This window comes from Oryctolagus cuniculus, chromosome 2, assembly GCF_964237555.1.
Source record: "Oryctolagus cuniculus chromosome 2, mOryCun1.1, whole genome shotgun sequence".
Taxonomy (NCBI): Eukaryota; Metazoa; Chordata; class Mammalia; order Lagomorpha; family Leporidae; genus Oryctolagus; species Oryctolagus cuniculus.
Genome location: NC_091433.1, coordinates 48,582,617 through 48,606,986, shown reverse-complemented (window position 1 = coordinate 48,606,986; position 24,370 = coordinate 48,582,617). Strand labels below are relative to the sequence as shown.

General features: G+C 43.4%; 1 long non-coding RNA gene across 1 annotated transcript; it reads left to right on the top strand.

The window, feature by feature from the left end:
• The first annotated feature begins 303 nt into the window (after window positions 1–303).
• Window positions 304–23,639, top strand: LOC127487225 (uncharacterized). The gene is made up of 3 exons (XR_007913829.2): window positions 304–387; window positions 6,423–6,614; window positions 20,819–23,639. It is a non-coding gene; the product is annotated as an uncharacterized lncRNA (long non-coding RNA).
• The last annotated feature ends 731 nt before the right edge of the window (window positions 23,640–24,370 follow it).

The window sequence follows — 24,370 nt, the reverse complement described above, 5'->3', positions numbered from 1 at the left end:
ACTGCATTGTTTAGGAAATAATGACAAAAAACAATCTGTACCCATTAAGTACAGTTGTAACTTTTTTTTCGGAATATTTTCATTTTTTATCTGCATGTGGTTGTATCTGCAGATGTGGAACTGTAGATACAGAAAGCTGACTGTATACTGTCTCCTCACTTTCTTTATTGTGTGGCTATTAGCCTTTTCTCTTTAGAAAGATTACAAGCATCTTGAGGCCAAGAACCATATTTTATACTCATGTGCACAAATCACACTGGATGCTCAGGAAATACCTGTGGTTATGTGATTTGATTTGTATGCCTCTTGCTTTGCAGAGGGCCATTCTAACACCGGACAGCAGAGCAACTGCCCTTCAGTGGGGGATAAACAGGGGCACCTTCTCTGGTGAGTCTCATAAAAATAGTATCTGAAGTTCAGTTCACCAAGACAAACATCCATATGACATCTTTCTTCATTCTCAAGAGAGAAGGGTCATGATTTTATGTGCTGTACACAGTTACCGACATTAAAAGTTGAAGCATGTTCGCTAAAGAGCCGGGTGAATTCCAGTGCAAGGAAAGAGGGCCTTGTAGATTTGGTCAGGAAGAGAGTTTTGGTGGTGTTTGCAAGGCCACATAGGTACAGCCTGGTGGTTAATTCCCCTGGACGTCCCTGGAAAAGTGGCTCCCCTCCACCACCCACCAGGCACATTCCTCAATGTCCACCAGGGACTCTGACCCCGTTAGCACTTAGTATTTATGACCAACATTTGCCAGTGATTATATTAACAGTCAAATGATTATAGTTCTAAATGCAATTGTGTGTGTGTGTGTGTGTGTGTGTGTGTGTGTTTAGGGTCAGGGAGAGATTTGCTTAGGGAATGGAGAATATTCTTGAAGCAAATACCTTGTCTCTTTTAAATTATCCCCATCATACCAAATTGGAAATTTTGCTCACATACTTATTAAAGGACATGGAGCCAAAGAACATAGTAATTGGAAGGGATGTTTTACAGGTGTGGAAATTGAAGCCAGAAAGAGTAAGTATTCGTCATGGCCCACACAGTTAGAGACAGCAGAGTCAGAACTAAAACTAGGTCTCCTGACTCCCAGTTCAGTGCTCTCTCCATGGTGCCCCAGGGCTTTCTCTCTATGTGTTTATTGCTGTCACACAGTGCTTGTCTGAAACCAAGCCTCAGGGTTTTTATTTTTATCCAGCCTTTTCATCAGTCCCCCACTTCTTTGCCATCTTCCTGGGCACCTGAGGCTGCTGGTCTCCCTGGAGGGTTGCAGGTAGCACTCACTTCTGTGGTTTTCCCTCCTCCAGTCACTTGACTGGGAGCTCCGACCCTTGGAGCACACAGCCCAAGCCTGTAATCCTCTAAGCTTTGTCTCTACCTTTCCTGACCCCCTTTCTCTCTGTTGTTCTCTCTCTGTGTGCTGTTTACTTCTAGAGTCACCTGTATTAACTTCTGTCTTCTCAAGCAGTTAGCTGTAATCCTCAGTCTTCATCCACTAATTTATCACTTTCACAATTTCTCCCATAGCTGTATGCAGATATTAAATATTTTTCTTTAGATTAATTAATTTTTAACATAATTACATTTATTTAAAAACTTTGCAGAAGTAACACAAATGGAAAATCAATACCATTGGCTGATATAGAAGGCAACAATAAATTGAATGAAAAAGGGGACAAATCTTGTGGTGCAGTGGCCACTTAGGGTGCCCACATCTCATATCAGAGTGCTGGCTGTAATCCCAGCTCCTTTGCTTCTGATCCAGCTCTCACCCGGAAAGGCAGAGCATATGATGGCCCAAGTACTTAGGTCCCTGTTATGTACCCATTTGGAGATCTGAATTGAGTTCTGGGTTCCTGGCTTTGGATTGGCCTAGCCTCAGCTGTTGTGGGATGAACCAATGGGTGGGAGAACTCTCTGTTGCTCTCTCTCTCTCTCTCTCTCTCTCTCTGTATGTGTGTGTGTTTCTCACTTTTTCTGTCACTCTGCCATTCAAATAAATAAATAAATAAAATTTGAAAAAAAGAATGCAAAGGAACAATGTTATTAAATTCTATCTAGATTCCCCACCATGCTGAAGGTTCTCAAGGTGAGCTCTGCTTTCTTGTTAAATAGGTGATAAGCAAATGATGGTGAGGTTGCACAAGTTGATTCTCCCTTGTTTAGTGGGAATTATTAAAAGCTAACTGCCAAATGATAATTTCCTACCATTCAATCCATGGTCTTAAGGTGCTCAAGTACCACCTGCAATCTTCTCACTGGTGGCCCTACTTTTAGGCTCATCCTGAGCCACAGAGTGGAATTGATAACTGGAGGGATAGTGAGCACTGTATTATTTCCACATGGCCTGGCCAGTGGTACAGGAGGATATTAGTCAACCACGTGATGGTCCCTGTGGTCCCATGGGGTGGAGGATGCCCACCTCCACCCCAGGCTCTTTCTGGCAAAGCACTCCAACCACGGCAAGGTGTATGGTCACCCCTGATTTTAAAGCTCTTGACTGTACTGCTTCTGAGTAAGACAACCTATTAGGCAAATTTGATGAGAATAAAGATAGACCCATAATAAAATGTTCTTGATCAGCACAGAGATTTTTTTTTAAAGATTTGTTTTATTTATTTGAAGTCAGAGTGACAGAGAGAGGGGGAGACAAAGAGAGAAAGAGATCTTCCATCTGCTAGTTCACTCTCCAAATGGCCACAATGGCTAGGTCTAGGTGAAGCCAGGAGCTTGGAACTCCATCTGGGTCTCCTATGTGGATGGCAGGGGCCCAAGTATTTGGCCCATCACCCACTGTACCTTTGCAGGGGCATCAACAGGAGGCTGGATCAGAAGCAGAGCAGCCAGGACTTGAACTGCTGCTCCAATATAGGATGCCAGTGTTGTAAGCAGCAGCTTAATCTGTTGTGACACAACACCGGCCCCAGCACAGAGATTACTTTTGAACACAAGATAAAATGTTCAAGGCTATAAATGTTTCTGCATCACACCCAAACTCATTTTCCAACATAGAAAATATGAAGTACATAAGTGGTTCACTTTCCCTTTCCTATAGTACATATTTCCTATTGTACATGTATTCATTGAGCATTGAGATATAAAAGCTATATATGACCTTACGGTTTACTTCCAGGGGTCTAAAATGTTCCTCTTCAGTAAGTGTGGGCCAGTCTACCCTAGAAAAGCCTTGGGAAATGGTTCAGGGTTGGGATGGCATAGGCAAATGGCTCTATTTAATTCTTTTTTTTTTTTTTTTTTTTTTTGACAGGCAGAGTGGACAGTGAGAGAGAGAGACAGAGAGAAAGGTCTTCCTTTGCCGTTGGTTCACCCTCCAATGGCCGCCGCGGCCGGTGTGCTGCGGCCGGCGCACCGCGCTGATCCGATGGCAGGAGCCAGGAGCCAGGTGCTTTTCCTGGTCTCCCATGGGGTGCAGGGCCCAAGCACCTGGGCCATCCTCCACTGCACTCCCTGGCCACAGCAGAGGGCTGGCCTGGAAGAGGGGCAACCGGGACAGAATCCGGCACCCTGACCGGGACTAGAACCCGGTGTGCCGGCGCCACTAGGCGGAGGATTAGCCTAGTGAGCTGCGGCGCCGGCCGCTATTTAATTCTTAAAGCTCCTTCGCCTTGTAGTGTCTGTGAATGCCTCTGCCAAGGTTGTGCAAGGTGTGGGTAGTATCATTGTAGACAGTGGTCTTAGAAGGGAAAGGGTGCATGTGGATAAATTCCAGTTGAAACTGTGAATGCTGTTATTGAACTCACTGTTCTAACCACTTTTTCAGCATGTTCTAACTCTCAATGCTATTTTAGGAAGTATAGGAAAGCAAATTTAGTGGAAGATGTGTCCTTGGCCCTTGAGAAGCTTGTACTCTGGCAATATGCACCATAAATGATGAAGAGTTAAGATCATGAATTCAATGCTAAAGGAGTTCAACTCAAGGCAAAGATGACCAAGGACTGGGATTAGGGAGAAAATGCTCCCACTGTCTGCATTTCTAGCGTGTTTGCTTTCCCTCTCAGTTTGTAAAACTGTATTCCATTCATGGCTTTGGCAAATATAAGAAGGACTCATCTTTAGAAGAAAAGCCAGAAGGATATTAGTATGTCCATCTTGCTGGGCTGCTTCCTGCAGATAAGCTGTCACTTGCTACTTGCCCTGCTAAACCTGGGCTGGACTGGTTTCTGTGATTCTCTCCTTATGCAGTCTGGTGAGCTCATGTTAATAAGACCAACTTAATATGACAACTCTACAGTGGAGCTTTCTGGGCTCTCTTGACTTTGCATACTATGTGCCCTGCACTGACAAGACTCTTCTGATGACTTCAGGTTAAGCAAACTGAGTTGTCCTCTCTAAGAGGGCTTATGTGAGTAGTTCGAGAACTGACCATGAAATATAATAGTTTCCTTTTTCTTTATTTGTCAGAAAGACCCTGTGCTAGACAATTTTATAATTCTTGTTGCATTTAATCCTAAAATAATCTTGAGGGAGTTGTTATTACAAACTTATTTTAAAAAAATAAGAATGATGAAGAGAGGTTAAGTAACTTGCCTAAGGTCACCAAAATAGCATATGTTAGGAAACAAGACTTCAGTGTAGATTTTCCATCTCCATTTTGCATGCTATATTATTGATGACAGGTTGGTATCATCCTGTCTGCCTTCCTCCTGCCCTTATTTTCCTTGTATTCCTGGTTCTTCCCTTCCCTTCCCTTCCCTTCCCTTCCCTTCCCTTCCCTTCCCTTCCCTTCCCTTCCCTTCCCTTCCCTTCCCTTCCCTTCCCCTCCCTTCTCTTCCCTTCCTTCCCCTCTCTTCCCCTCCCCTCCCCTCCCCTCCCTCCTTCCTTCTTTCTTTCCTTCCTTCCATCTTCCCTCCCTACTTCACTCCCTCTCTCCATCCATTCTTTTTTTTTTTGTTATTTTATTTTATCGCTTTTTTGGTAAAATACTATTTCTCAGCAGTTAATTACAGGTACATTAACTACATAAAATAACAAGGACTTTTGATGAAGTTAGGCAAATTTGTTTTTTGGTTATTTAACTTAATGTAGAAAACAGAAAGGAACCTGAGACCCTATACTATGCCATCATGTGGTAGGTGCGCTCCATCTGCTTCCCAGCTCTGATTCCACAGAGCCATCCTCTGTGCTAGACGTTGTCATTCCCAGGTAATAGATAGGGAAGTAAGCCTGAGAGGTTCCATGACTTGCCCTTTAGTCTTACAGTGAGTCTACAGTGAGTAGTGGAGTCGGAGTTTGAAGATAGGTCTGCCTGATTCTAAATCTTGTCTTCTTTTGCTGTATTTCTTTTTTTATATAGACAGTCAGAGAGAGCTTACATCTGCTGGTCTACCCCACAAATGCCTGCAATAGCTGGGACTGGGCTAGGCTGAAGCCAGGAGCCAGGAGCCAGGAGTCAGGAATTCAGCCCAGTTCTCCCTTGGGGGTGGCAGGGACCCAACTACTTGAGCCATCACCACTGTCTCCTAGGGCATACATTAGCAGGAAGCCAAATTCAGGAGCAGAAACCAGAGATTGAAACTGGGCATTCTGATATGCGGTGCCAGTGTCTTAAATGATATGCTAAATGTCTGTGGTTGCATTTTTTTTCTGAATTAGATATTAACATTGGCCAGACTGTATGTTATAGAAGGCAGGAATTTAAGAAGACGCAGAGGACAATTTGCCATCTTGATCACTAGGTACACTGTCAGCCCTGGGATCTAGTAATATCAGGAGCTGACCCAGACAGTGGACACAGTGTCAAGATCAGTCAGAATATCTCACGTCAGAGGCCTAAGTGAGCTGTGCGCCTGATTCACGAGAGGCAGTGCATTCAGTCCGCCTCCCTGGCTCATTCACGCTGTGCTGTCCCTTCCCCACTAACCTTTCGTCTCCCCTTATGAGGAGAAGATACTGTTTACTTTCCATCCTAAGTGACTGGTGCTGTGAGCTGTTAAGAAGCCAACATATTCCAGGCTCCCATGTTAATGGTGTGGGATTAAAACTAAACAAAGCAAGCAAGCATTTGACAATAAATGCGTCTATTGGAAGTGAGTAATGAATGCAGAAAGAAGCGTGCGTTTCTTGCTTGTTTATTGACTCCAGTACTTGGGCAAATCTTGAAACGTTATTTTGCCTCTGTTGCGCCTGCTATAAAGTGGGAGATACCAGTAGCACATGTCTCTTAACACTCAGAGGTGGTGAGAGGTTAATGACTTAATGCCTCAGAAATTCTTCAGGCTCTATGTCCAGGACCAGAAATTGGAAGGGTTTTCATCCCAGACTTTATCAGAATCCTCTCCTGCTTTTTGAAGCTCAAATTTTAGAGGGACTTGGAAGGAAAATGGAAAAATAAGAGAAAAAGGATTGGGAAGTGGGGGTGGTAAGAGGAAATGACATTCAAGAATGTTTTGCATCCCCTCAGATAACAGCAAGTATACAGAAGAAGATACTCATGGGTTCAGGGTTCATGTCCTTGTCCAGGCATCAGAAAGAAAGGAAGAAAGGAAGAAAGAAGGAAGGAAGGAAGAGAGAAAGGAAGGAAGGAAGAAAGAAAAGAAGATGATATTCTTATTTGGCAGACTTCTGAGCTTGCATCATTGCTCTTTGGTGACAGGTATGTAAATTGTGAATGTTTTTCAGATGTGAGCCTTTCCATGATTGGGGTGAACAATGGACTTACTTCTGTAGAGCTTTGAGTATTGAGACTAAATCTTGGAGCTCTTTTGTTCCTCCTTCCCTTCTCGCCTTCCTTTTTATTTATTTTCACTTAGAGAAGAGAAGGGGAGAGGAGAAGAAAGGAGAGGATAGAGGAGGGGAAGGGAGGAATGGGGAGGGGAGGATAGGAGAGAAGATATTCTGTTCCCCAAATGCCTACAGCAGCCAGGGCTGCGCCAACCTGAAGCCAGGATCCTCGAATTCAATCTCATTCTCCTATTCTCCCGCATGGGTGGCAGGGACCCCAGCCACTTGAGCCATCACTGGCTTCCTTCAAGTGTATGTATTAACAAAAAGGTGAAACAGATGCAGAGCTGGGATTTAAACCAGACACTATGATATGGGATGCAGGTGTCTCAAGTGGCATCTTAACTGCTGCACCCAACCCTCGCACCTCCTTGTGTTTCTTTCCCTTCCTTTTCATTCCACTTTCCTCTTGCTTCTCTCCTGTCATTTCCTGCCAGTCTTTAGATTAGGGCCACAACTAGAAATGGAACATCATCAGTCCCATGTTTAGGTTCCTCAGTACTTCAGAGAGAGCTTGAGCTTCTTCTATGGGATACTGTTCTTGTTTGAGACAAAATCAGAACTGCCAGAGACTTCCAAAGTCAAGGCTGAGCTCTTGATGTCCCCTGCATTTGTCCCCAGTTTCCCTCCTAACCTGGCCACTGTATGGTGAGACAGAAATCAGAGCAGGATATATTACCTTATCTCATCAGTGGCATACTTTTGACTCTCAGTTTATCAGTTCTTTAGACATAGTCAATGGTGTTTTTATCACAAAACCCTAGGAATCATTTTTTTCCATTTTAATTTCTAGCACAAAGGACTCTGGGCAAGCCTTGCTTTATCATAGAATACCAAACGACACACCAAGGCCCCTAGATAACTTTCCTCACCTTGATTTTGCTGAGATGCTAAGTGTCTTCTGTATGTTGATGTGCTGAAAAAATAATTTATGTCTCCCTTATTTTTTTTTTAATTTTTTGACAGGCAGAGTGGACAGTGAGAGAGACAGAGACAGAGAGAAAGGTCTTCCTTTTGCCGTTGGTTCACCCTCCAATGGCTGCCACGGCCAGCGCGCTGCGGCCGGCACATCGCGCTGATCCAAAGCCAGGAGCCAGGTGCTTCTCCTGGTCTCCCATGGGGTGCAGGGCCCAAGCACTTGGGCCATCCTCCACTGCACTCCCGGGCCACAGCAGAGAGCTGGCCTGGAAGAGGGGCAACCGGGACAGAATCCGGTGCCCTGACCGGGACTAGAACCCGGGGTGCTGGCGCAGCAGGCGGAGGATTAGCCTAGTGAGCCACAGTGCCAGCCAATGTCTCCCTTATTTTTATCAAATGAAAGTTAATGTTCTCAGGTGCTGGATTTTCACCAATGACTGGAAATATTCCATTTATGTTCCTCTGTGATGGTGCCACATGTGGAGTGTGGCGAGTGTGGGGTGTTCCATGTGGCTGACCCACTATGGTGTTCCCAGGTCCCATCATGAATGGGAAATAGGGTTCTTTCTGAGAGCTATGGAGAGAAAGCATTTCTTTCTGGCAGAAGGCTAGGTTCATTAAACTATTAGTTACATAGAGACCTTGCGACCCTACTGTGTAATGTCAGAGACGGCCACTCACAGAATCCAGGTTGGAAAGTCTCCCTGTCAGCCAAAGCTACGTGCATCTGTATGCTGAGGTTAGCAGAGAAACAGTGCGGTTGACCTCTGTTGTTTGTTTTGTGGCTAACAAAGAACCAGAGGAAACTTTGCTGAACTGTGTCTTCAGGGTACGATGGAGAAACCACTGCTGGTTTCTCTTAGCAAAAACACACAGCCTGAGGTCAGAGAAAAGTTCCCTTATGATCATCAAAAAATGAATGAAAACTTTTTAAAAAAGATTTATTTATTTATTTGAAAGTCAAAGTTACACAGAGAGAGGAGAGGCAGAGAGAGAGGTCTTCCATCCGCTGGTTCACTCCCCAAATGGCCACAATGGCCGGAGCTGCGCCAACGCGAAGTCAGGAGCCAGGAGTTTCTTCCTGGTCTCCCACATGGGTGCAGAGGCCCAAGGACTTGGGCCATTTTCTACTGCTTTCCCAGGCCATAGCAGAGAGCTGGATTGGAAGTGGAGCAGCTGGGTCTCGAACTGGTGCCCATATGGGATGCTGGTGCTTCAGGCCAGGTGTTAACCTGCTGCGCTACAGTGCTGGCCCCAGATAAAAGCTTTTATAATGTCTACGTAGGCCAGGTAAAGACTCTGCTTCCTCACACACAGGAGATGGTAGCTGCACGGCAGGAATGGTACAGCCTGCGGGGCCAGGAGCTAGGGCAGGATGTTCCCCACCGCCAAGCTGGGGAAAGTGACTGCAGCAGTTTGGAATACTTTTCAAATATTGGCTTATTTTATTTGAAAGAGATAGAGACAGACAGACAAGCAGACACAAACAGATCTTCTATCTGCTGCTTTGCCCCCCAAATGCCTGCAACAGCTGGGGCTGAGTCAGGTTGAAATTAGAAGCTAGGAATTGAATCCTGGTGTCTCATGTGGGTGGCAGGGACCGAACTGCTTGGGCCATCACTGGCTACTTCCCAGGGTCCACATTAGCAGGAAGCTGGAATTGGGAGAGGAGCAGGGACTCAAACCCAGGCACTTGGATATGGGATGTAGTTAACTTCTGTGCCAAATGCCGAATTTTATCTAGAAGATGAAATTTTAAGAGTTAGGAAGAAGGATTTTGATGAAATGTGTAAAAGATAAGTTTAGATACATCACCAGGAATGGTTAAAGAGTACTGAAAAAGTAGCCACATTTTACCTGTTTGTTTACTATTTTATAAGTCACTTCACACGAAAGCCTTCTTTAAAACATCTGTTCTTCAGTGTGGCTATGTTGAGCAGCTTTAATAGCAGAAGAAAGCAGAGTTCCTGGGCTGAAGAGTGTGTTGGTATTTTCATGTCAGGGACACACACCTACTGCTAGCCAGCTGTCCAGATGATGGGGCAGCAGTGAGAACCCGTCGCATGGGTACACACACCTTTGTGCAGGTTGTATACCTAGAAGGAAATGAATAGCTTCTTTAATTCCAAAGCCACATTAATGATTAGAGAACAGTGGTGGAGACCCAGAGCTTAGGCTTACTGTCCTGCCGAAGATTCTTAATTAGAGAAATCAGAGAGTAATCCAGCACATGGGTCCTTCTCTAGGCTGCAGTTAGACTTTCTGCATCTCACTGTGCATATGAGAGTGTCTTGGTCTGCCCTGGCCTAGGTACATTGTGTGGTGTGGGTGAGTAAAGTGGCCAGCTCCTTGGGAATGCTTCTTAAGTTGGTGAGTGGTATGAGCATGGGGTACCCCTACCCAGAGAAGAAAGGATGAGATAATTAGAAATGGGGCATTTTCCTTCATGTTTTCTGGAAGCTTTGCTGGTTCTACCTTGGAACATGGGTTACTGCGCTATTCCAGGCAGCTCGACAGTACAACCCAAATGGGCCTTTGAAGCACTCACTGTTCATAAAGGCAGTAGATACCTGCATCTCAGGAACTAACTCAAGGCAGTAGATTTCATTTAGGAAAAAGAAATTGAGAGAACATCTAACTGACCATGAAGGGTTGATATGGAAATCCTAGTATAATGTATTATTATTATTATTATTTGTTGATTCCTACTTGGATAGACTCCAATGACATGCAGCAAGAGTACTTTATATTCACTAGAGAATACTTTATATTCCTTAGAGAACTTAGGAGTCCAAAAGGCAAATGGTTCCTATGAACAGACCATGTCTTTTGGGCAGCCCACTGGACTGAAGCTATTTGTGCTAGAAGAGAGAGAGGCAGAGTGTGCTGCTTTGCTTTTTGAAAGTACAATAAAGAAAATTACTTGGCTGCATTGTACAAGCATGGACGTCTGTGTGTTCTTAGAAGTTCTTGTTTCTGGGTGTATCTGTATGTATTTGTGGTTTGATGCATGCCTCTGTAACTTAGGAAAATAGTGAATGCAACTTGAGATGGGAAGTCCCCATATCTCGGGGTCTGTTTTGAGCTCTTACTGACTTTATAAAATGACCCTGTGCTGGACATTGACACATGCTGGTTGCCGGCTGCTCCGGTATGTTATGAGTAAAGGCTAATAAAGTATAATCACAATGTCCTAAAAATGTCAAATCCTTGCCCCTTGGGCCCCCCATAACTATTCTCATCTGCAAAATGGAGCTGGTAACTCTGCACCCTGCCTTCCCTGCACAGATGTTAGAAAGCTGGGCTAAAGAACATCTGTGATGCAGTTTGAGATTTTGGAACATGGGAACCATAAATGACCATAACAGCTATTTATCATACAACAGGAGATGACGATATATTCTATATTTCAAGCCCCACTTCTCTCATCTACTTGAAAATAGTTTTGCTTGAGATTGAGGCCATCAGTTAAGGAGGTATAAGAGTATGAAATGGAGAGTAAGGGAGGGGGTTTTGACCCAAAACTATATCACCCTGGGTGAAAATTATGAATTTTCTGTGGATAGGTATGGAAGTGCATATCCATGAGCTGGAAGTGTCAGTGTAGCTTATGAGGAAAAAGAGAATGCTCCTGCAACTGATGCAGGAAGGAGCAAGGAATGGCAGGTGCCAAGAATCAAGGGCCTTGTATTGGCAATGAGCCAAGTCAGCCTAACTGGGTAACTGCCTTTGCACTCTTAGTAGGTCATGGATGACTTAGCAGGGAAGGTTTAAAAGATGAAAATATGTCCTGAGTAAATATCACAGAATTCAACAAAGGTTAAATCCTGGAGGATCATGGAAAATATCTGTGTAGACCAACTGGCTAATATTTTGATTAAACACTTTGTGTGTGTGTCCATCCAAGGAGAAGCAAAACAATTATTTTCAAAGACAAATGAACAACATTAGGGTATAACTCATGTTGAGAGTGGCTAAATAAATCATTGCATCCCTCTGGGGGTACTTGATATCATTTATTTAGTCCTCAGATAGATGCAAAGTAAACATATATATGTATATTTTTTAACATACTCAATTCCGCAGCTCGTTGTGCCCAAGGCACTGAGTTGCAATTGGTTGCTCTCTTCTAGGAGCTTGCAACTTAGTATGGAATTTAAGACTCTTCATTATCTGCTAATTTCTCCAATTAAATTAAAATAGTCTCCCGCCCTTCCCCTCCACCTGCCAGCAGCTTTGTGAAAAGTACATGTCACCTCCTTAAGATGGCCTCCCTCCTCCAGAACCATTTAACTCTTCTTGAGGCAAAGGGATCCTTCTGAGCTTCCTGCCGACAGGTAGGAGCCTGAGTCTGTCCTCCCATTGCAGCTGTCCTTGCCCTGCATTGCTCCTCACTGCCACATGGTGCCACTGTTGAATGCTGGCATAGGCCAGAGTGGCTTTTTTCGGGAGGGTATATCCTAACAGATCCACTTGCTAAGAGTTATCTCTAGTGGCCTGCTCTCCTCATTGTGTTTCTAGACAAGCATCCTCCATGGCCAGCCCTCTGTGTGTGCACACATCACCCTCCCCTCTAACTCAGGGAGCTGTGCCAGGATGGCCCAGGATTGGCCCCTGCTGGGCACACCCAGGTGTTTGCTCAACCCCAGACATGCTGGACCTACTTTCTTGTCTCTCCACCTACTCCCTCCCTCCCTTTAAAACACTTCTTGCCTTTAAGATGTTTCTAGACCCCAGAAACACAGGACCAGGGCTTTCTTCACTGGAGGGACAAGCTTTCCAAAGAATGAGCAAGAATAATCTCCAGACCCTGCTGACTAACACAGTGGTGGTGGTGGTGGTGGTGGAGTGGGGAATAACCGCAACACAGATCATAGATTCAGTCTTTAGCATGGCATTGCTATGCATGTAAAGAAGTCATGGAAACCAAGCAGAATGCAATAACTGATGGGAGAAATACGAGAAAGCAGTGAAAAACAGACTAGGGAATGTGGATATCCATCTGGAATAATCTGGGAAGAACAGATTGGGAAGGCATTCTTACTGACCCTGGACATGAAATAAGATTTTGATAGGTGCATGTAGTAAGGAAGGGTATTGCAAACAGAGAGGGTAGAAGAACACAAGGCACAGATGTAGGAAAAACACATGTCATATTGGATGGCCAATGGTGAGGGTGGGCTAGGGGGACTCTATGCATTATAACATGGGGGATGTGAAGGGGAGAGATGAGTGCTGAAGGCTGGGACTTGGAACTCATTCATACAGGATATGTTCCAAGACTTCCAGTGGATGCTTGGAACCATGGATAGTACCAAACCCTCTTTAAACTGTATTTGGTCCAACATGCCCTGCAGAATTACCATGTAGAAGCAGAGTTCACCCGTTATTCCATGTTTTATGCCCTGATAGCTCCTTTGCATCATGACTTTTGCATGTTGGATCTGTTGTTAAGTGAAACAAGGGTTACTTGCACACAGCACCACAATACCCCTGTAGATGATCTGACAACCAATGGGGCTACCAAGTGACTAAAGGGCAAGTGGTAGATATGCTGGACAAAGGGAGGAGTCATGTCCCAGATAGGATGCATTTGTATTTAAAAGGGAAAAAACTGTAAACATTTCCAAAGGAGAAAGTTGAGCTTGTAGATTTAGGTAAGGTGACATAGAATGTTTGAGGAATTTCAATAAGCCACTGAATTAATCAGTCTACTTTTTTCCCCCATTTCCAAACCATTTTTGAGTTGTGTAAATAGTCGATACTTCACTGTTATGTCCTTGAACTGAATCCTTTTAGTTTTCAGAGAGAGACATTTAGAAGAAAATGACACAAAAATGTCTTCCTCAAACCACCTTGTTGAAGTTTCTCCAGGGACCAAAGTATATCATTTGTAAATTCCTTTACTCTTAAAATAAAAGACATTTTCATAAAAGAAAAGGTGATGGCCAAAGACAGAAACTGTTACACACACTGACACCTACTCAGGAGGGAAAATAGTCGCAAGCAAAATGTCATTTAGTCTCTTCTGCACGGGACTCAATTGTGTACATTCAAAAGCTTCCTTAGGGGAAGATGGCATTCAGAAGTAAACATAAAAACCCTTTTATTGCATTTTTATTAAATTTTTATTTCTTTATTGTTTATTTCTTTGAAAAATGGGGAGAGAGAGAGAGACAGGGATAGAGGGAGAGAGAGAGAGAGACAGGGAGAGAGGGAGAGAGGGAGACAGAGAGAGAGGGAGAGAGGGAGAGAGAGAGAGAGGGGGAGAGAGAGAGGTGTCTTCCATTTGCTGGCCCACTCCCTAAATTCCAGCTAAATTCCTGGCAGGGCCAGGAGCTGGGAACTCCATCCAGGTTTCCCACATGAGTGTCAAGAACCCAAGTACTACCTGCTGCCTCTCATGATGTGCATTAATAGGAAACTGAAATTGGGAGCAGAGCCAGCACTTAAACCCAGGCACTCTGATATGGGATGTGGATATCCCAGGCAGCATTTTAACAGCTGTACACATGCCCAGCCCCTTTTACAGAGTTTTAAAAGAGATGTAGAATGAAGAATTTCACAGTGACGATGGCCCTATCTTCTATCTGTATAACTGCATTTTTCAGGATATTTTCCCATCCTGAGTTTCATTTGCTCCTCACAGCAGGCCTGGAGAGGGAGGTAAGGTAGGGATTCCTAATTCTATTTATCAGCTGACAAAACTGGGACCTTGTGTAGTAATAGGACTGGATCCATGTTTCTCAGTGAAAAACTAGAAAAGATTTGGGGACATCTCTTCAAACTCACTTGGGCATATTCTTCCTGCTGCTCCCCAGTTGTCCTACCAGACTGTGGCCCTACTGGATTAAGTATTTTTCAAGGATGGGGATTGTGTTTTGACCATCTTTTAATCCTTCCACAGCTTCCTCCGCATAAAGGTGTTCAATAAATGTTGATTAAATAAATGCTCTAAGTCCTAAAGTCTAAATGGCTCTGAATTAGATTTTTAATGTTCTCTGAGCCTTCACATATTATAAAAAAGGAAAGAGAAAAAAGAAAAATCTTCGATTTCTTAATCTGGCGATTAAGAAAGAGAATATTGGTTTGTTGCATTCCCTGGGATATTCAGGAGTAAATATTGAGGGCTACCTGGAAGCTGCGGGTTACTTGTAGGATCAACAGCAATAATGAATGGATCCAAAATACAATTCATTCTCTTGTTTACATATGTCTGTTCCTTCTGGCTCAAGGGTTTTAAAATGACCTTTCCTAGCAAGATCTGGAAATGAATAGTCTTTTCTTTTTTTGCAACCAGTTCCTGTATTTCCTGAAGTCAGTCACCATGTGTCCTTTGACAAATGAGTTGCAGGAATGTTGACCTTACCTTGAAGACTACTTTCTCCTGTATATTTTACTCTTACCCAAGTGACCACATTTTTACTTTTTGAGAAGTTGAGTGTAAATAAGACCCATAATCTAAATAATTGTTAAGTAATTTTTTTAATATATTATTTTAAAAATTATTTATATATTTACTATATTTGAAAGAATAATCAAAAAGAGAGAGAGAGAGAGAGAGAGAGAGAGAGAGAGAGAGAGAGAGAGAAATTCTCCCATTTGCTGGTTCATTCCCCAAACGTATGGAATAGCTGATACCTGGGGCTGGGCCAGGCTAAAGCGAGGATCCAGGAACTCAGTCCAGATCTCCCACATGCATGGCAGAGACCCAGCCACTTAAGCCATCACCTGCTGCTTTCCAGTATGTGTGCCAGCAGGAAGTTCTTGGAACTGAGACTGGAGTCAGAATTTGAACCCAGGCACTCTGATGTGGGATGTGGGCATCCCAAGCAATGTATTGACTGCTACACCAAATGCCTGCCCTAGAGATATGGTTTTCTTTTCTTTGAGTGGTTATGGGGAATGGGACAGGGTAATTCGTTAGGAAGAAACTCACTCTAGGGATGGGATGAACTAGGTGGGTGGCCAGATCCTAAGAAAGTGGGCTTGGGTTAGTGACAGTGATGAAACCTGTTTGAGACTAATTAGCACCTCCTTTTATTGCTTCACTTGACAACCATCTCTTGCAAAATTCTTAAACCAAGCATCAACACAATCCACAGGTTCCATATTCATTTATTTATTTTAAGTAGAAGTTATAGTGCAAATTATAGAAAATTTGCAAACAGCCCAAAGAAGAAAACATTTACATAAGCCTCACCATCCTAAGCAACCATCTGTAAATACTTTCTGTGCTCTCCCCCCCCCCCCCTTCTCTTTCTTCCCTCTAGGCATAGATATTGAAAGAGTTCATATCTGGTTGTTATCATATTGTGTGAATAATTGAGAAAATTGCCATTGGATGCCTGCATCTGGAGATAGAGTCACAAACAAAATCAAGACCTTGCTCTCCCTGCTCCTAGTGCATAAATCTGTTTGCCTTTCTTGAAACAAATTCCTAGGAAAGATGTTATGGGGTCAAAGGGTATATTTTAAAGGAGAGGTAAATTTAAGCTGCAAGGGTACAGAGAGAAAGCATTCTTTCTTTTTAACAGATAGGTTTTAATTTTTAAATGACAGTAATTGTTTATATTTATGGGGCACAGTGTGCTGTTTCAACACATGTGTACAATGTGTAATGATTGGATCAGGGTAATTGGTATATCCATCACGTCAAAGTTTCATCATTTCTTTGTGCTGGGAATATTTAAAATCCTCTAGTCTAGTTATTTTTAAATATATAATGCATGATTTTAAGCATATTTGCCTTATTGTGCTGTAGAACATTAGAAGTTATTCCTCCTATCAGCTGCACCACAGTATCCATTAACCACACTCCCTCCTGCCCATTCCCTTTCCCCCAGCCTCTGTAACCACTGTTCTACCCACTACTTCTGTGAGATCAAAGAGTTTCCTTTTGATTCACCTACCCTCCAGCTAGTTTGTCACTTCATTTGCTCATTTGTAGTTTTGGCAACCACCAGGCAGTGAACACCAAGCTTAGGCACTCATAGCCTAGAGCAGCTGCTGGGACATGGTTGGCTTGGCCAGAGAAGTCTGAGGCCTGCAGAATCAGGGACTGGAGTCAAGGCACCTTGGAAATCTGGCTTGCTCTAATGAGAGCCACACAGGAGCTGGGACCAGATGTCCAGAGACCCCTGGCTTGGCATTTGATTGGGAAATTTCAAATATCTGATCTTAGGAGCTCCTGTCTATAAAAAAACCCAGTGTCACTCCTTTCATTACTTTTTTTTTAATCACCAAATTAATCCCTTCAACTACTCTTCTCCCATATGCCTCGAATAGTGGGATTAATTCCTTCAACTCCCTTATACCATGTGTCGCTCCCCCTCTTCGTGGAGGAACGACACCAAACCCTGCCTAGGCTTCATATCCGAGTCACGGCACCATTATGTCGCTCCCCCTCTTCGTGGAGGAACGACACAGGACCCTGCGCTGTTCTTTCGTCTGCTCGGCCCTCCCCGGGTTTGCTGCTGGTTCTTCCCGGGTTGGCTACTATCCCTTCCACCTCCGTGGAAGGGCAGTTCCCCCTGGCCGCTTTCCCCACTTCCGCAGGGGAGCGGCACACCGCCGGCCGGCTTTCTCGGGGGCTGCACAGGTGTTCCTTCAGCTAGATGTTCCCCTTAGATGTTCCTGGTGCATGCCGTCTCTCTCCTCCTTTATAGTCCTCCTCTGCCAATCCCAACTCGGCTGCCCACACGCCGAGTACGCTGCTCTCCTCCAATCAGGAGCAAGTCCTACAGTTTATTGGCTGAACTGGAGGCAGCTGCGTAGAAGCTGTTTTCTCCTCTCCCAGCACCATATTGTGGGAGAGCAGATGCATAGAATAAGTCCCAATTCCAGCAACTCAGTCCAGTCCGGTTTGCTCCCCACACCATGATCAATGGATGTGTGATTATTCTCTTTGTCTCTGACCTCACAGAACTTATGGAGTGGTGAGGAAGTTGTATGTGAAACAATCACAAACAGATAAATGTATTTCTCTAGGCTGTTATTTACAGTTCAGATGCTAGGGAAGAAAAGAAGAGGTGCCATGAACATGTTAAATGAGGACGTTTCATGGAACCTGATTTGGAGTGAGCTAGAAAGGTTGCCTTCAGGACATTACCACTGAGATATATTGTGAAGAACAGGGAGGAATTCACAGGTTAATGTGGGGAGGAGGGTGTGTGCAGATGCATAGGCCAGGTCACAAGGATGAGCAGGTTGTGATCAATGCCAGTTACTCAGATGTGGTTAGCTTCATCAATAGGCAGACTGTGTGCCAGGAAATAGGGCTACCAATTTATCCTGGTTTTAGGATTGAAAAGCCTGTGTGCCTGTAACCCCAAAATCCCATATAAATTGGATAATTGGTTACTCTGAAGGTCTAAATTCTTTATCAATTAGTCTCTGGCCATTGAGGTTGCATTGAGACCAGGAAAGGAATGAAAACATGGAAAACATGTTTTATTCTTTAAACATTTATTTATTTATTTATTTAAAATGCAGAGTGAAAGAGAGAGAAAGAGAAAGAGAAAGAGAGAGAGAGAGAGAGAGAGAGAATCTTCCATCCACTGATTCATTCCACAAATGCCTGCCATGGTCAGGAATGACCTAGGCAGAAGGCAGGAACCAGGACTTCATTTGGGTCTCTCCTGTGGATGGCAGGAACCCAAGTACTTGAGCCATCTTCTGCTGCCTCCCCAGACATATTAGCAGAAGATTGGATCAGAAGTGGAGGAGCTGGGACTTGACCTGGTATTTTGATACAGGATGCAGGCATCCCAAGAAGCAGCTTAATAGCTGTGGCACAATGCCTACATTGTAGAAGATGTTTTTAACACCCAGAGAAAAAAATTGGGAAGTAATTAACATGTGATTGGCCTATCTCATTATTTTACCTGAGACTATGTTACCTCTATAGTAATAACTCTTGTTCAGATAAGAAATTGCAGTGGTGGTAGGCCCATGGCTGTTGTGCTAATGCCATAAGGCAACAAAAGCCTTCATTCTCTGTTTTCAGTTATGGGAAATACCCCCTTTAAGTTGTAAGAAGCATGTCGCAGGATCTTCTTGCATTTTCAGGAACCTGTGGGCCTATCTTACATTAAGCCTCAAGAAGTAGAGCAGGAGGACCTGTATTTGTCCAGGATTCAATGCTATTTCCTGCAGATACATTCTTAAAGTGCTATTCAAGGAAAATTCAAGGAAAAATTACAATAGATAACATTTTACAATAGACAAAATTCAGGGAAAAATTACAACAGACAACATTTATTTAGCACTTCCTGTGTGACAAGTTCAACACTATTGCTTTAACTTGAATCATGTCATTTAATGCTCACAATAGCTTGGTGTGGTGAGTAATATTGTTCCATTTTGCATGTGAGGAATTAAGGCTGGAAAGCAGGACTAATGAGCTCAAGGTCTTAAATTGTTAAGTATTGCAGCTAGGAGTTGAATCCAGTCACAGTGGTGCTGGAACCAGCTACAGCTGGCGCTTCAGTTTTATAGAGGGACCCCAACATACCTGAGAGGTCCGTAGGAAACACTGACTGCTAAAGACAATCCAGACTACAGGAACTTCTGAGCCCTTCACGTTACAAAGGCACTCTGATTTTCCCAGCAGCCCTTCGCACAGGTGTGCCTTTTGTTTTATATAAAGTAGCCAGCTGCCTCGTTTCAGGGAAATCAATGCAAAGTTCTTTGGAAGAGGAGGTAAAGAGGGAAGGTCTTGGACAGGGGAAAAGGAGCCAGGACAGTTCCTACACTTGCAAGTGGGGCATCATTGACCCAAGATAAGGAGGGCAGAATAAGGCTGGCCCATAGCCACAGGATAGTGAGGATGTTTCCAGAGTGGGGGACTATGAGCTTGAGGAAGAGCATGGCAGGGGATGTGTCATCAGTTATTTCATGCTACATTGTGGGTGCACTCAATCAGCACAGATCCCTGTCCTCCCTGGGGCTGGTTGGTGGATGAGGGAAAGGCCTCTGGTGAGCACTGTGTAGGTATTCACCTTGATTCTGAAATGTTGGTATCTGTAAACACAGTGAAGTGACTCAAATCCTGAGTTTTTAGGAGCTTGGGATGGTGAGGAAGGATGATTTCTTATGTAGAAAATCTGGAACCACTAGTTCTAATTTCCTTTAGGCATCTTAATTTTTGGAAACCTTGGAACTTTAACCTGTAAACATGGTCGGCCAGGTCCTTCTACCTAAGGAATTCTCTGGGGATTCACTGTCCAGGCTTGGCTTCAGTGTCACAGTAGAGTGCTCTGTTGCCTCTCCCCTCCTGAGCATTTGGTGGGTATTAACATTCGGCAATCTTGAGTGCTACCCTAGCCAAATTTAATTCAGGAGATAAACTTAGAGAAAGAGATGTTGTTTTGTAATGAATTTTATAATATGGAGGTGTAATTGGAGACTAGCTACAGTAATAAATTATTCAGACCATTTCCATGGAAAATTGAGGGTAGAGTGTGTAGCTATTCAAAGAGTCATGATGGATAAATATTTGATTATCTTTCACTTTTTAAAAATGTATTTATTTGAAAAAGAGATCTTCCATCCTCTGGTTTACCCCCAAAATAGCTACCTGGAGCTCCATCTGGGTCTCTTACATGGGGCAGGGGCCCAAGGTTTTGGGCCATCTTCTGTTGCCTTTCCAGACACATTAGCAAGAAGTTGGATGGGAAGTACCAGCCAGGACTTGAACCTAGGCTCTGAGGTGGGATGTTGATATCATAGGCAGCAGCTTAACCCATACACTACACAATGCAGGTCCCTCTTCGGTTCTCTTTCTATGGCTAGTCTCTGTCTTCCATTCCGAACAAGATCTGCAAGTGAATGAATGCTCAACCTCTGCTCAGTTTATTCATGTGTAGACTGGGTATTATAGTACTATGTCTTCAGGTGAAGTAAATCTCCTTCTGCCTGTGGAGTTGAACTTATTTGTCCAAAATAAACTCTCAGAAGCACGATAAAAGACTGTGCTGTAGGTTTACAGATCCCAGGTCAGGAGGACTTCAGAGAATGTTTGATTACTGACAGGAGACCCCAAGAAGAGCCTCTCAAGTGCTCTCAAGGAAGAAATGCCTCATCACTTAGGGCGATGCCCCATTAGACCCTTTGCCCTTTGCTCCTATCATTAGTTTTTCTTTTCTTTTCTTTCAGAAGAAGCTGAGTGCAGTTTCTCACATTCCTCTGCGGTGCTGTGTACCTGCAACGAGTGGGCAGGAAGGCGTGAAAGGAAGGGGCAGGGTAAGTGGAAACAAATGCGAAGGGGACTGTTAGCCAGTGCCACGGGAGGAAACTCCAGCAGGCAGAGCAGTGGTGCGTCCAGGGACGGCAGAATCCTTGAGGATAAGCACATCAGCTCTGGCATCCGGATGAAGAATGGTCTGGATCTGCTTTTCTGTTTTTCATTCTTTTGGCAGAAGTGTGTGAGTACTTTCATTCTTCATTAAGTCCTGAATTTCTACCTGTGGCCAGGGAGGTGCTGTGCTGTAGGCACTGCAGGGGGCCTTGTCTTTAGTATAGTTCAGGGTTTTATTTTCTCTTTCCAAAGAGTGCTGTGTGGTCTCGCAATAGAGTGAATAGTTCAACTAATAAATTCCGGAGACCTTGAGCACAGAGGTGAGGGCTGTGCTGCTCGCATGAGCCTCTAACTCTTGACCCGTTGAGCTCTTTGCCACACTGTAGCAGAGCCTTCTCATATTAGTACCAATTTATCATAATTCCATCTAAATGCCCCCCTCTTTTTTTTTGACTGAGAGAAAGAGACAGAAAACATCTGCATATCAAGTAATATTAGCTACAGTTGGTGTCTCAAGTGAGAATGAATCTGACAGCCCCATTTATTATATCTGGGTAGGCTTTATTACGGAGACTCTTGCATTTGAACTTTCCCTCAGCAAGATATGAAAGAGTCTCTGATGTATTCAAATCTTGCCTTAAAAACAACATTTTGAAATACAGGGGAGATAGCAACTATAGATAAGATTTCGGTTTTAACAAGAGAGGCCAAGTGTTAGCCAGATTTAAAACAATAACAGTAATAAAGACACTTAGAAGTGTTATTAGTTATTATGCCTTCAGGTTCACATTATTGGCTCTGCTCTTTTGTTCCCTGGCTGTGTTGTCAGCACATGTGATTGTTTTTGATTCCTCCTGTCTAGTTCATCACCCTTCTCAATACATTAGGCTACTAATTCAGGTCTTTTTAAGAGCAATGTCACGATCCATTTCCCTTTGGGTAGGGCTGGCCATTGATGTTGAAACGTGCCATTGTTAAAGCAAACCAAATTACCATCACCACCACGAAAACCCCCAAACAGACTCCTTTCCATCTATTTGGAAATCAGCCATCTGAGGCTTAGCGAGGTACACTAGGGTAGTTATGGCACTCGTTCAAAGAATGGGCTTATCACTTAACTTAGTTCATTTTACATTAATTAGGACTTGAATTGTTACAAGTCAGAGGTGCCCATGTTGGTGGATGTGTTACATGTGTTTCTTGGATGGCAGTGATATGTAGTCACGATCGTTTCTACATCCCTCCTTGATAAAGAACAAGCACGGATCTGTTTCTCTCTAACCCCACCGAGTCAGATGGCTCTGGAGCTGTTCTCAGTAGCCATGGACCCTGGGACACAATTTCTTCACAGAGGCCTGACTGACAACCAAGCAAACTGCACACTAGGCACTTTCTCCTCGCCTTCCCTCATCACTTGTATTATTTCTTAAATGAGTCTCAGTACTCAACACCAGGAAACAGGAAATAAAACAGGATTCCCATTCAGTGGACTGGTGGTCAGTGTGCAATTGTTTATGCAAATCTGAGAAAGTCCATTATGTTTATTTTTTTATGTCAATGTGTCTTAACATTCCCCATGTGAGCAGTTTTTTAACAAACTATTTGCATGCTATAGGCTTGATTTTTAAAGCACTCTAGAGCTGCAGTCCTCATATTTCCATGTCAATTAAAATAAAAATGTGTAGAGAACATTTATAAGCATGCCTAATACTCATAGGCCTTGTCACTTGCAAACTAAATGGTGGGTTTTTTCTTCCTCTGTTGTAAGTCTCTGCCAGATTTCTCTGTGTCCTCTGTCACCTTCCCTTACTCCCCTGGATTTAAATATTCTTGACCACCAAGATTTATTGTTTTGTTTATGCTCTTTTTGGGCCTGTAGCACCTACTTTTCCCAATGAATGACCTTCCTTGACTTGTTATTTCCAGACCCTTCTCTTTTTGTTTTATTCATTTTTTTCCGTTAAAACATACCAACCCAACACACACACTTCTGTATGCCTCTTAGCCTAGCCAAGAGATGTAACACATGTGAAAGCTAATGGAAGAATGTTATAAATGTGGAAAAAAAGCAAAGCCAAGTGCCTTGAGAGTGAGAAGGTAGAAAGATATCCATTGAATAGGGAAAGATGTAGAAAATATAACATTTTATTCTTCCTATAAAAATAACATGGGTTCAGAGTGACATCAGTAGGATGGCAGACTAGGAAGATCAAGGCCCATGTTCTCCCACAGAAACACAAGTTAACAATCACATATGGACCAGGATACTTTTCTGGGAACTCTGGAGACCAGTTGAGAAGTCTTAGCACCCAGGCGAATATAAAACCAAGAAAGCATTTCAGGTAAAGGGATGGGAAATTTACAACATTTTGCATCCCTCCTTTATCTGACCCAGAAAACACAACTGAGTTTATTGCAGCTCAATTCACAATACCCAAGACCTGGAATCAACCTAAATGCCCATCAACAGTAGACTGGATAAAGAAATTATGGGACATGTACTATATAGAATACTATATAGCAGTAAAAAAACAATGAAATCCGGTCATTTGCAACAAAATGGAGGAATCTGGAACACATCATGCTGAGTGAAATAAGCCAGTCCCAGAGGGACAAATACCATATGTTCTCCCTGATCGGTGACAACTAACAGAGCACCAAAAAGAAAATCTGTTGAAGTGAAATGGACACTATGAGAAACTATGATTGGCCCTTGTCCTGACTGTTGATGTACAACTTAATACTTTATCCCTTTTAGTATTTTTTTTTGTTCTACTTAATACTATTGGTTGAACTCTGTAATTAATACACAGTTATTCTTAGGTGTTTAAATTTTAACTGAAAAGTGATCTCTGTTAAATATAAGAGTGGGAATAAGAGAGGGAGGAGATGTACAATTTGGGACATGCTCAAGCTGACTTGCCCCAAATGTTGGAGTTAGAAATGTGCCAGGGGATTCCAATTCACCCATCAAGGTGGCATGTACCAATGCCATCTCACTAGTCCCAGTGATCAATTTCAGTTCACAATTGATCATAATGATAGGATTAAGAGTCAAAGGGATCACATAAATAAGACTAGTGTCTGCTAATACTAACTGATAGAATAAAAAAGGGAGAGAATGATCCAACATGGGAAGCGGGATACACAGCAGACCCATAGAATGGCAGACGTCCTAAATAGCACTCTGGCCTCAGAATCAGCCCTTAAGGCATTCAGATCTGGCTGAAGAGCCCATGAGAGTATTTTAGGCATGGAAAGCCAACACACTCTGGAAAAAAATAAAATAAAATAAAATAAGAGGACCTAAATGAAAAATCGCTGTGAGTGAGATCCCAGTGGAAAGAACAGTCCATCAAAGAAGGAGGTACCTTTCTCTGAAGGGAGGAGAGAACTTCCAGTTTGACCAT